Source organism: Theobroma cacao, chromosome 1 (genome assembly GCF_053813885.1).
Source record: "Theobroma cacao isolate CCN51 chromosome 1, ASM5381388v1, whole genome shotgun sequence".
Classification (NCBI taxonomy): Eukaryota; Viridiplantae; Streptophyta; class Magnoliopsida; order Malvales; family Malvaceae; genus Theobroma; species Theobroma cacao.
In genome coordinates, this window is record NC_142639.1 from 16,075,326 (window position 1) to 16,086,087 (window position 10,762).

Below are 10,762 nucleotides of genomic sequence, written 5' to 3' on the forward strand. Positions count from 1 at the left end.
TTAGAAAAAATTGCCATCTTGCATCTTTGAAAAGTAGTAAGTGCATTACAAAATCCAAAAAGCATTCTCCTAAATGCAAAAGTTCCATAGGGACAAGTAAAAGTAGTTTTCTCTTGATCTTCAAGAGCTATAATGATTTGATTATACCCAGAATAACCATATAAAAAGTAATAAAATTCCTTACTAGATAATTTGTCAAGCATTTGATTAGTAAAAGGGAAAGGAAAATGGTTTTTCCTTATAGCTTTATTGAGCTTTTAATAATCTATACATACCCTCCAACCAGTCACAGTTTCAATGGCAATAAGCTCATTGTTTTCATTAGAAACTACAACAATACCTCCTTTTTTGGTACACATTAGACTGGACTTACCCATGTACTATCTGAAATTGGATATACTATACCAGCATCTAACCACTTGATAATCTCCTTCTTAACCACATCTCTCATGATTGGATTTAGCTTACATTGATGCTTAATGGTGGCCTTGTGGTTATCCTTAAGAAGAATTTTATGAATGCAAATAGATGGACTGATTCCCTTGATGTCAGCAATGGTCCAGCCTATGGCTTTCTTAAACTTTCTTAGCACATGAAGGAGCTTGTCTTCTTGAACATTAGTAAAAGGAGAAGAAACAAGAATTGACAAAGTGGATGAGTTTCCTAGAAAAGCATACCTTACATAAGTAGGTAATGGTTTGAACTCAAGTGTGGGCGGTTCTTCAATGAAAGGCTTAATTGGTGAAATTAAAGAAGTTGGTAATTCCAAAGACTAAAATTGAGGTTTTCGGAAGCATGATGGAGCATCCAACAATTTTGCATATTCAAGAACCCTACATCATCACTTTCATAAGTAGAAATCAAAGAAGCCTCAAGTGGATTATTAGAATAATTTTTCATAAACACATCATAAGTAATGCTATTCACCACATTTATAGCAAAACACTTATTGAAATCTTTTTGAAATTTTAAAGCTCTAAAAATATTCAAAGTTACCTTTTTGGTCTTGAACCTTTAAGGTAAGTTCATTTTTTTCAACATCAATAAGAGCTTTACCAGTAGCTAAAAATGGTCTTCCAAGAATGATTGATATTTCTTGATCTTCTTCCATGTCAAGTACAACAATCTCTACTGGAAAAATAAACTTACCAACTTTTACCAAAAGATCTTCCACTATACCATATGGATAAGTGAAGGATCGGTTAGCGAGTTGTAATGTCACAAAAGTAAGCTTAATTTCTCTCAAATCAAGTTGTCGATAAATTGACAATGGCATCAAATTTATGTTTGCACCAAAATCACATAAAGCTTTAGCAAAACATAAAGTACCAATAGTGCAAGGAATAGTAAAACTACTTAGATCTTTAAGCTTTGATGGAAGCTTTTTTTGAATTATGGCACTACACTCTTCACTAAGTGCAACAGTTTTAAAGTCATCTAATTTTCTCTTTTTACTCAAGAAATGTTTTAAAAACTTAACATAGCTAGGAATATTTTCCAAAACTTCAGCAAAAGTAATATTAATACGAAGCTTTTTAAATACCTTAATAAATCTTTGAAATTGCTCATCAAGTTTCTACTTTTGAAAACGTTGAGGAAAAAGTGGTTGAGGTGGTTGTGAAAGATTCACTTGTGATTTTTCTGTTTTAGATTTTTCACTAGAATTTTCAACCACAATTTCTTTTTCCACATAAATAACAATTTCTTTTAGCAGAAGTCTTCAAGTTGCATATTATTACCACTTACCTTGTTCCATTTTTTAGTGTAATTGCTTTACAATGTTCCTTACCTTCTCCTTTAGGATTAAGTTCAGAATCATTAGGTAAAGCACCTTAAGGTCTACTGTTAATGGCATTAGCTAACTGGCCCATTTGTGTCTCAATATTCTTGAGTGATATAGCTTCACTCTGAATGGCAACATCATTCTTAGCCATATATTGCATAAACATCTTTTCCATCGTTGGCTTTTTCTTAAGCAAAGGAACTTTAGCTTGTGGTGGAAAGCCAAAAGGGAAATTTGGCTTTGCTACTAAAGATGATCCTTGGTTGTTACCCCATGAGAAGTTAGGATTATTCATCGAACCAGGATTGTAATTGTTGAACTATGGATTATTCTGCTGCCTATTAAATTTCCAATAAATTGAGCAGATTCAATAGTAATAGGACACTAATCACTAGGATGCCTATCTTTATATAACTCACATGTCGAAAAAAGTCTCTAAATAACATAGCTGGGCATATTTTCCAAAACTTTAACAAAAGGAATATTAATATGAAGCTCTTTAAACACTTGAATAATTTTGAAATTGCTTGTCAAGTTTCTGCTTTTGAAAATGTTAAGGAAAAAGTGGTAAGGGTGGTTGTGAAATATTCACTTGTGATTTTTATGTTTGAGATTTCTCACTAGAATTTTTAACCGTAATTTCTTTTTCAACATCAATAACAACTTCTTTTTTAGCAGACTTACCTAAGTCTTCAGAGTGCATATTATTACCACTTACCTTTTTTCCACTTTTGAGTGTAACTGCTTTACAATGCTCTTTACCTTTTTTTCTAAGATTGGGTTCAATATCTCTAGGTAAAGCACCTTAAGGCCTATTGTTAATGGCATTCGCTAACTAGCCCAATTGTGTCTCAAGATTCCTAAGTGATGCTACTTTGCTTTGAATGACAGCATCATTTTTAACTATATATTGCATAAATATCTCTTCCATTGTTAGCTTTTTCTTAAGCAAAGGAGTGGTAGCTTGTGGAGGAAAACCAGGAGGGAAATTTGGCTTTGCTGCTGAAAATGATCCTTAGTTATTATCCCATGAAAAGTTAGGATTATTCCTCCAACCAAAACTGTAAATGATTTGGATTATTCTACTACCTATTAAAATTTCTAACAAACTGAGCAAATTCAACAATAGTAGGACATTGATCATTGGGATGCCTATCTCCATATAACTCACATGTTGAAAAAGGACTTTGAATAGCATTAATGTGAGACCTTGACCTTTATAAACTCGTAAAGGGAAATATACGCGATATCCCTGATCAGGGATAATTTCGTCATTTTCTTAGTAAATCCATAAAAGTAAGGTTTTTAAATAATATTATGGTCTAAGTAGGCCTAAGGCATAAATGGATGGTGAAATTAGGGGCAAAATGGAAAGGAAACCAAAATTTTGACGATTTGCACGATAGGGGCAAAATGATCATTTTTCACCTCGAGTTAAAATTTTAAGTTTTTATGAACTCGAACATGTCTAGACCATTATGGATCTTGTCCCAGTGTTAAAAGAGAAAAAAGATTACATAAAAGGTTGGAGGAGAATAAGTTACTTGGTGGAAGGGCATTTTCGTAATTTTATGGGAATGGATAAGTTTGGCCTATAAATATCATGAAATTTCCAGCACCTTCTTGAATTTTCAGCAGCTGGTCTTCTTCTTCCCTTCTCCTCTCTCACGTTTCTTTAATTCCTCCATGTGAGTTTTCCTCAAGCTTCCATAACTTTCTCTCTTTAGCTCCAATTTTCATGCTTTTGGTGTACTCTTCCATAAACCCTTATGCTATTTCATCCTCTCACTTTAAAACCATTCAAAAATCTGGTTTTCATACTTTCTCTCACTAGTTGGACATTCTAGAGAGAGAAATAAAGAATTACCCCATTGATTAGAAAGCAATTGGAAGAGAATTTGACTACAAAGGAGCCCTAGGGTAAGTGATGAACTAAGCTCGATTTTTAGCTATAGAAAATGGCTAGCAATTGGGATTTATGAGCTATTTTATTGTTGACTATGTTCATTACTTTTTAGTGATTAAGATAGTGAACATAGATAGCCATTTAATGTGGCAATTGAAAGCTAGCTAAGAGATAGCTTTTAGGGTTCATAGTGTGTAAATTGACCTATTGATTATGCTAATGTGATCCTAGGTTCTAAGGAAGCCCCATCATCTCATTGGACAATTAGAGGAATTGGAGTCATCTAAAGGCTCTACAATCAATTGGTAAGTGGATTGCCTATCAAAATTGTTTTGGGAATATGACTGTTTTGAACAAAATGTTTGAATGATTTTATACAACTTTTCTAAAAAATGAATGCCTTGGGAACAAGCTGTTGAGAAATGGTTTATGTTATGATATGTAGTTATTATGGATTTCTATGTGGCTGCATTATGTTGATATACATATATGCTCAAATATAATATTGTGTAATTATATTGACTCGGCTATGTGCGAGTAGGGAGTGTGCATAAGCCGAAGATGACCAGATTATGTGCGAGTAGAGAGTGAGCATAACTTGGTGATGACCCAGCCATGTGCGAGTAGGGAGTGCGCATGAGCTGGTGATGATGAAGATGGGATGGTGTGCATGATGGTGATGGGTATATGTATATGTATATATACGTAAACTTGTGTGTTATAAGAAATTTATAGGTTATGTATATGGATGTAATGTATGTGAAATTCGGTATGTTAAACTTTGGGAAGTTGTTATGTATTTCTTATTGGTTTTGAACATTTCAAACAGGGTGGTTTTCTTTGGGAGAAAAGAAAATTTTCATTTGGTGCCCTGTATTTCGCTGTAGCAAGAATCAATTTAACTGCAACGAGAAATTCTCAGGTTTGAAAACCTTCACCAGAACTGGTTCTCGCTCCAGTGAGAATGTATTTCGCTGCAGCGAGATAGTCACTGCAGCTTCTAGCTGCAGCGAAAAGGAATCTCGCTGCAGCAAGAAACTCTCTATTTCATCAGTTGAATTTCGCTGCAGCGAGAAACCTTCTGTTTCTGGGTTATAATTTCGCTGTAGTGAGAAAGAATCTCGTTGCAGCGAAAAACTTTCTATTTTGGTCTCCTATCTTGTCCAATTGCTACCCTATCTTTCACTTCTTTGCTACCATATTAGAGCATAGACTTCCAACATTAAGGATTAAATGAGTTAAGTTTAAAATGGGGAGGTTTAGTGAGAAACCCTCGGCCAGTTGAGAAACCCTCATTCGGCTAATAACTAAATCCCAACGTCGCTGCAACGAAAATTCATTTTCGCTGCAGCGAAGATTTGTTGTCGTATTTGACTTACTTGTGTAATATTGAAGCTTTCATTCTTCAAATGGTTTGTTATGTATGGGTTAATGATTTTCAAATGATTAATCATTTAAGGCTTGATGAGGGGTTTTTAATAAGAATAGAAACAAATTGCATTGTTTTGAAAAAGAATGCATCATGATTTCATTAAAGATTCCTTATGGTATGCTTCTTCCCTTTCTTGTTCACTCACTGGGTTTACACTCACCGTTTTCAACTTCATGTTTTCAGATCACGAGGCAGTCGGTATCTAGGACGAGTTGTCCTTATAGACTTATACCCATCTTTTGGTAGGTGTCTCGGCATTCAGTAGCTGTACATTGGTCTGAGTCCCTCCGCTGGAAATCGAGTCTTCTTTTTTAGATGTATAGACAAACTTGATGTAAATTATTAAGATACATGCTGTAGACAATGTATGTATATTTTAAATGAGTAATGCCAATACAAGTTGGAAATGTCTATTACTATTTTGGTTTAAAGTTATAATTTGTGACTTAGCAATATTTGATGGAATCATGAGTAGGATAAATCGATAGGCTTGCTTGGGCTTAATAGACTATGTTTATTGGGCCCTTGCGCCGGTCATGGCCCAAAAATTGGGTCGTGACAATTAACACCCAATGTACAATTTTTTCAATGATAACAGCTAATTGTGAAGTCAAGGCATTAATTGCATCAAGCTCATGAATACCAACAATTTTTCTTAGGCCCAATTTCTTAAATGGCCATTGATAATTGTTGGAAGCCATCTCTTTTAATAAATCATAAGCCTCATCAATGGATTTACTCATCAATGCATCTCCTGCTACAACATGAATGGTTGTTCTAATTGGTCTTATCAAATCATTATAGAAAGTCTGAACTTGCAACTGTTTAGAATCAAATTATGTAAAAGAGGTGATATCATTCTGCATTTTAGCTATCTTGCTAGTATAAAGAACTTAGCCAAGAATTTTTAAGCCAAATCATCTCAAGTAGTAATGGAACCAGCTAGAAGCGAATTCAACCAATTCTTTACCTTTTTTATCAGTGAAAATGAGAAAAGTCATAATCTAATGGCATCATCGAAACACCATTGGTCTTGAATGTATCACAAATCTCCAGAAAATTCTCAATATGTGCATTAGGATCATCATTTGCCAATCCCCCAAACTGAACTAAAGTCTGAATCATTTGAATGATTGCAAGTTTAATCTCAAAGTTATTAGCTTGGATGGTAGGTTTATGGATGCTTGAATTAAGGCCTTGAATGAAAGGTGCAAGATATTCTCAAAAAGACTTATTCTCTTCTTGTTGATCAACCATTGTTCTGAATTGAGTTAAAGCTTGTGAATTTTCTTTTTGAATTTTTTGAAGAGTCTTTTTGATTTTAGGACCAAAAGGAACAATCTCCAAACTTCTCACTCGTCATATACAACGATCAAAAGTACTTGAAAACAAAGAAAAATAAGGTTTGAATTAAGACTAAGATTGCTTAGTACTAATATTAATAAAGAAAATTTAAAACAATTCCTCAGTAATGCGCCAAAAACTTGTTGTTGGATTTACCACAGAAGTGCACGTATTGTTAACAAGTAATATAATGAAAGTAAAGTTTGTTCCTATGAAGAATCACTCAAATCTTTTTGCTAAGTACTAAAATTAAAATAACTCAATCTCATGCAAACAACCTAATTTAAAACTACTTAAAAATTAAAGAAACTAAAATTAAGACTAAAATTGGAAGAAAAAGTAACAATTTAACTAACATCAATTAACCAAAAGTCTAGAACCATAATATCCCCTCAATGTTTCATTTGAATTTCTTCTATTCCCTCTTTACTTACTAAATAGGCTTAAGTTGTTAATCTAGAATTCTAATTTATTTATAAGTCTCTTTGATGTTCTTATAAAGATATCCTCCTTAACCAATTTACTATATTCCTATGCAAATTGAAATTAAGAAAGACTCATTAAGCTTAGATTCTAATCTTGGCTACATATGACATGTAAGTGTATTCCTTCCCTATACGCGAATCAAATCAATTATCTCATGAAAATGTTATTGAACATATGTTATTTCATCCTTGGTTTACTTTAAACTCCTTCTTTCAGTTTCGTTTAGGTTACCCTATCTATCTAATTTGTGGCCAGTCAATCAGACGCATTAATCACAAAACTAAAATAAACAACTCAAACACTATCAATCATAAGTAAGAAAGAATATTAAAAATTCAGACTACACATTGAGTTTAATCATGATTCTAGATTAAAAAATTAGTTCAACATAATTCCTAAAAATATCATCTGAAAAGAACTTTAACCATCAAAACTAAACAAGAAAGTATAAAGATAACAAGAAAAGAAATAACTCTAATATTTATCAAGCCTTCAATTCAAAATCTTCCTTGCTAGCTTCAATGCCTTTTTTTCTTCAAAAAAACCTTGCTTAATTTTTTCTTAAACGTGCTTCTCAAAAAGGAATTAAATAGGACTCAAGTTTGTATCAAAATAGAAGTAGCACAAAAAGAGGGGTTAGCATTATTGACCCAATGATAAACCACTAACACCTTCCTTGTTAAGGCTCCGCACACTAGGAAATCACTGACACAACAAGAAGCCAGTCACCCAGAAGTCTCATCAAACATACGAGCCTTGAGACATAGTGCCTCAGACTTATTTTTTTTCATGTTTTTCTTTTAGACGTCACAATGCTAGCTCTTTAGTGGCTTCAGCATCGAGGCTTCGGTGTTGTTGAGTTCTCTTTTCTTATTGAGGCATCGAGGCTTCTATGTTGCTGAGGTGTCTTTTCTTATTGGGGCATTGCAGTGCTACTTCCTTCCATGGCTGCAACCTTTTTTGTTCTATCTTGAAATATTAGGCTCAATTGCACTACTTTGTTTTGTACATAATTTTCTCCTAATTTGATATTGAACTGGGTAAAGTAATCAGCATAAAAATTGTAGCTTGGCTTCTTATCTTTCTAATGGTTCAAGAATCATATCAATTAGACTTTTGTAATATGCTTGAAATACCAACACATGTGTAGTGGAGGTTTGTACCTTGAATGCATTCATCTTTTCAAAATGTCACCCTTTACGTAGCACAATTGTAAAAGCAACAAACTAACTTTAAATAATAACTATACTTAAAGTAAAATATTATAAAATAACTTAACACAATTAAACCCAACATAATTAAATAAAATAAAATAAATGACTAAAAACTCTTAATACTTAAATTAAATCTCAAGAACTTAGACAAAATCACCTAAAATTTTAACTAAATAACTATTTTATAGAGTTATCAACTAATAATGTAAACCTAACTTTGAGTTAGCAAAACTTACAATAAAATTTTAATGGGAAATAACAAGTTACTCTATGCTATTATCATTCACTAATTTTTTTTTATATTCAATACTCCCATTCTAGAATATTCAAGTAGCTTCATTCTAGAACATTCAATGTGACTGTTACGAAGAGCGGATGAGCAAAAGGCTCTTAAAGGAAATGTTAAATGCTTGTAGTAATAGGGGCATAATGACAAAATCCACTTATATGAATATTGAAGTAGTGTCGTTTCAAACAAGAGTTAAAAGGGTTTAGTCTTGTAAATATTCATGAAACAAAAATTAGCACAAAGCTATATAAGTGCTAAAGTAGTTGGCAAAATTTTAAAGCGATTAAATAAAGCTATGTGTGTGATATTTTCAGTTATGACATAAGGAGTTGTGGTTCAATCCCTATGATACCAATAACTTCATGTTAACTTTAAAATTTTAAATCTTCAAGATATTTTCTATTATGCATAGTATTATTAATATTACAAACTAGTTAGGGATTATTGGATAGTTTGTAATATTTAAGAGTCTCACGTTGGAAAATAATTATTCAGATATGATTGTTCAAGATTAAATATAATTCTTAAAATAAAATAAGTATTTTCAACAAACACAATTATTGAAAGTTGTTCAGTAGATAGCTCTATTGAATCACAATAGACAAATATGTAAAAACAGTACTAATACATCTATTGAAACTTAACAAGACACATCTGTTGAAAGACAAAAGACACAACTTTTCAATGTCTATAAAAGGAACATCCTTTAAAACCAAACTTCATTCATTCAAAAGCATTCTGCAATAGGCTTGTTGTATCTCGGAGAGTCCTTGTCTGCAAATCCCCAAAGTAGGTAACATTTTAAAAAAAGTGTGTTACAGCACGCCTTAAGCCTTCTTACTCATTTTCTCATACTACTTATTCTCACAAAATAACTTTATAGGAGAAAATTTTTTGTGTAAAATATTTTACATGAAAATTTAATGTTTTATATTGTATGGATAAACTGTTAAAAACATTTTCCATTGTTTGGATCATCTTATGAAAAATATGTTGCACTATCACAAGTGGAGTTATTTAGGTGTTAAGATGATAAGTAGGAGTTGATTACAAAATAATAGTGTCATTTGGTTTTCATTAATTTGGGATCAATTTTAAGAATGAAAATGAAAACGGGCAAAATCAATAATGATATTTTTCAAAGTATTTAAACACATATTTATAATGTAAGTAAGCTCTATTTTCAAAAAAAAATTTATCTCGTCATTTTTTTACCATAACACTATAAAAATATCAATATTCATCAATTATGTAACACATCCAAAACCTAGCTATACTTATAAATATGTATTCATCAAATGAAGATCATTTAAATATTTTTTATTATAAGTATTAGTAAGATTTATTTAATTTATAAATAAAAATTTTAACTGCATTGAATAATTTTATTAAAAATTATTCTTTAATTTTAGTAGTACTGAATAATTTAAATATTAATATTTTAAGTTCAAATTTTTTAAGTTAAATATTATTTTTTTTTAATTTTTTAGTATTTTAAGTTAAATATTAATGTTTATCAAACTTATACTCTTAGACTTAGTATAAGAGTGTTTTTTTTTTTGTTTTCTAGAAAATGTCTTTCACCCTTGAAAAAAGTAAGACATTTTACATGATCAATGAATTTGAAATAAATTTTTCATTTTCCAAATAAGTATAAATTTCAAAAATATTTTTTAGAAAATATTTTATGTTAAAACAAACAAATCCTATATTTGTAGAATTTTTACATTATTGTAACTAGTCAGATATCACTAATAATTTTTAGCTCTAATTAACTTTAAATCAATGAAAATTGTTAGTAAAATCTAATAGTGTTTTATTTAATATAGTATTGGATGAATAATGATAAATCTACTGAACATCGGCATCATCGTTAAAGCATTTGCTGTGTTAGTCAATCTCCATATCAAAACCTCTTTCTAGTGCACATAATCCATTCGGGATGGCAAGTGTAGAGCATACTTAAGGGTCTAAACTCACAAGAGATCTATACTCACATTTTCCTTAGTAGTTACTAGAAAGGAGAAGAGGGATTTAGAAACTCAGTCTAAAATAAAATAGACAATTATATTACTCTAGGTGTTTTGCCTTTTTTGTTAAAAGAGTTCTCCTTTTATAGATGAAGGAGAAAGATAATAGTAAACATCTTGCAATAAGAAGATAAAGACATGAATACAAACATTTTACATATTATGTTGACTACTTTTACTAAAAAGACTCTCACACACATACTTTAATAAAAGGGACTGACACACTTTAATAAAGAGACTGGCACTCTTAGCTTTAGTCATATTTTATCTCTACATCC